Source organism: Bidens hawaiensis, unplaced genomic scaffold (genome assembly GCF_021521415.1).
Source record: "Bidens hawaiensis isolate Kalapana, Puna unplaced genomic scaffold, B.hawaiensis_p1.1 tig00015979_1, whole genome shotgun sequence".
In the NCBI taxonomy this organism is placed as follows: domain Eukaryota; kingdom Viridiplantae; phylum Streptophyta; class Magnoliopsida; order Asterales; family Asteraceae; genus Bidens; species Bidens hawaiensis.
This window is the reverse complement of record NW_027492441.1, coordinates 30830-34271: the sequence shown is the minus strand read 5'-3', so window position 1 is coordinate 34271 and position 3442 is coordinate 30830.

The following is a 3442-nucleotide window of genomic DNA, read 5'->3' as shown; positions in this document are numbered from 1 at the left end:
ATAATTAAACCACAACAAATGATTGGATGAAATGATGAAAACACTTTTTATGCACCAAGCCGGTGACACCTTAGTAACTGCGCTGTTAAGCAATGATCAATAACTAGACTGGTACATGATAGTAAATGAACTGAATAGACACATATAGGGCAAGCTCATGTTCATCAAACAAACGATTGAACACATGCAAGTAAACACATGATGTTTCTTGGTTGTGTTTGCCCGTTAAGAAAATAAACGTGTTTGTGACGTTTTTGTTTGTTCATAAATGAAGTAAACAATCTATTTACTAGCACATACAAAAATAACTGAACAAGCATAAACGAATATATCTAAGTAAAAATTGGTCAAAAGTAAACATAAACATCAATCTGTATGGTTAAAAGATTTATGAAAACAAGACTGAATTGTAATATGTGATATTTTAGTTTTATAAAACTAGATTAACTTGTGACACACCCGAAACTTTAGATCATATGGAGTGAGATATGCAATCTACAGAAGACACCAAACAAGGTAGACTGGGGTTGTTCTTGTTAATCCATATAATGATGCTCATGTCATAAGGTATTTATACAGTTTATTTGATCTTTAAGGTATTTATAGTTGATTCAACATTTGTTTTTGTTTTATGAATAGTTGTCAGGGTACATTATCGTTTGTCATTTGAGTTTCTTGATCAGCTCCAACAACTCAACACCCTAATAGTTTCATTAAGTGGTTTGTAATTTTGCATATTCTACTATCATATCATTATATCTATGGATGTTATGGTGTAAACTTGTTTAGATAATTTTCTTTTTTTTGTGACATATGCAGGTGATTTGATATCTAGAGTCGCGATCGGAGCCAAATCACTGAACTCTACCATACGGGACTCATGGCTGCTGAGCCAAAAGGGGCAAACGATGTTGCACGATCCAAAGCATTTTGTACGATGATAACCTTAACTTAACCTGACACCATTGCAGTTAATCGATAGTATGTTTATTTTAGGTTCAAATGTAGTTCTAAATCATTTGTTTGGTGCTTTAGTACCTGCAGAATGTGCAACGCATAACACTACGTGGAATAAAAAGATTTTAAATTGATTTTAGTTACATGAATAAGTTAGCATTCAAATGTTTTACCTTATTTTGGTGTGTTACTATGATTCAGGGATGCATGTTATTTTCATGTATTTTATTGAAATGGATGTGAATGTGATCCGAGTCAAAATTGTAACTTGGCATGGCAACATCGAAGGATGACAAAGGCCCACTTGCAACCTTTGTTGCAACCATGACAGTCTAATCCTTTTGCACCGATGTTAAAATAGATTTGAGCCTCAAATACCTATTGCTGGTTTGGATTAATATAAGCGTGTTGATGTTGTTTCCCACTGATATTGTTTTGTATTTAATTAGTAGAGAAAATAACCTTCTAAGCATAAGTTTTGCTACTCTTTAGTTATGATTCCTTATGGCGTGCTTGATTGTAATCCTTATATTGGCCTTTATTTGGCTAATTTTTGTTTTCTTATTGACGAATACATCATCATAAATGCACTTCCTTTTCCAGTCATGACCTTGTTTAAATCACCATCTTTGCTTTTCCTACCCACTAAGTGGGGGCACAAACGAGCTGGGCCGAGCCCGAGCTCGCCTCGTTCAATTCACACTGAGTTCAAGCTCGAGCTCGGCTCATTTCGAACTCTGTTATAAAGCTCGAGATCGGCTCGTTTACTATTTATTAGTTTCTTTTTATATATATATATTTCAATTATAATTGTTTATATATTATAATATAGATTTTTTCCCTCATAACTTTATGTATATTAACAATAATTATTATAAGTGAAGCTCAGGCTTAGTCTCGTATACTAAACGGTCTTAGTTTTAGGCCCGAGCTCCAGCTCAAGCTCGCTTAAACTGGGCTCGATCGAGCTTTGTCTAGCTGGATAACAGATTTTACTTAACTAGGTTTGATCGATCTTTGTCCAGCTGGAAAGCAGATTTTAGGGCCTAACTGTTAAAAATGAGCTATTTTTTATTTGGTTAAACCCTTTTGGGCTTTGAGTTTGTCTACGGGTTATATTGTAACCTGGTATTGGGCTATGCTTCTGTTTTGGGCTCATCTGGGTTCTCGGCCTTTTGGATTTGGATATAAAAACTTCAAACTTCCATTATTTTCATCATTCTCAATATATCTCTTTTAATTCTCCTCAAGCCGAAACCCTAACCTCCATTGCTAACCTACTCAGATTTGATCTTTTGTTGGTGTTCTTTGTTCAACAACATGTGAGGATTGCAATAAATGAATTGCTTGGTTTTAGAGGGTTTATTTGAAATGTGTTCATTATACTAGATGGGTTTCTGTTTGACAATTCAATTGATGAACCAGATTGTATTGGAATTTTAATTGGATTGATGCCATGGTTGAGTTTTTTAAAAGTTTATTGCAGGCTTATTATTCATGGAGATATCGGTCCTTTTAAGAAGATGACACGATTTACTAGGCAGAATTCAAAGGGTTTTCTCTTCAGTTTGTTTGACCGAAAACCCTTGGTCAAACCAATAGTTCTCGGTTGACTTTAGTTGACCGAGATCTCCTACTGTTGACCGAGAACCCCTTGTTCTCGGTGGCATTGGACAGAGAACCCTTACCATTGGCTGAAAACTTCCTACCTTGACCGAAATCTATATGCGTGGACAGAAATCTATATGCGTGTACTCATTATTTATGTTAACTTAATAGTGGGATGGATTATCTACAAAAATGTTAAAACGTGAGTATATATTTGGCTATTAAAGCATAGGAGCATTGTCTAAAACATAAGAATTGAATAGAAAAATGCATTCATAAAGCATACTTTTTTACTTTTGATCAATTTGACAGACCAATTTGACATGTTTCCTTTTCAGAAATAATATTTTGGTTTTACCAGTTTGACACATTATACTATATATAATTAAGAAGTTTGGTGTCACAAAGATTTTTTTGGAATATTTTATTAGTTTTATTTTGTTTTGTGAAAAACATTTTAACATTTAACCAATTATGATATCTTGGTGTGTTGGTTGTTGTAAGTTTCTTAATACTTTGCAATTTAGAAAAATCATGCAAGTTGAAGCCACACATGAAGCAAAATTATTTGGTATTTACTTTTTGTTGTGTAGAACTCTATTCTTCATACATATTTTTTTGGTTTCTTTTTTGTGTTTTTAGTTATTTTATGTGTTTTTTTTTTGTTTAAATATATTGATATATTAAGAGTTTTTGGTGTCGCAAATACGTCTTCGGGCCTCTTTACGACACTTTATTGGCGCAACACCGTTTTTTTTGTTTTAGTTTTGCTATGTAACAAACGTAAAAAAACCGATCGGATGCCTTTTGTTTTTGTTTTGTATTTTTTTCTGCTTTGTTTTATTTCCGGTACCTTAAAAATTGTGTCAGAAACTGA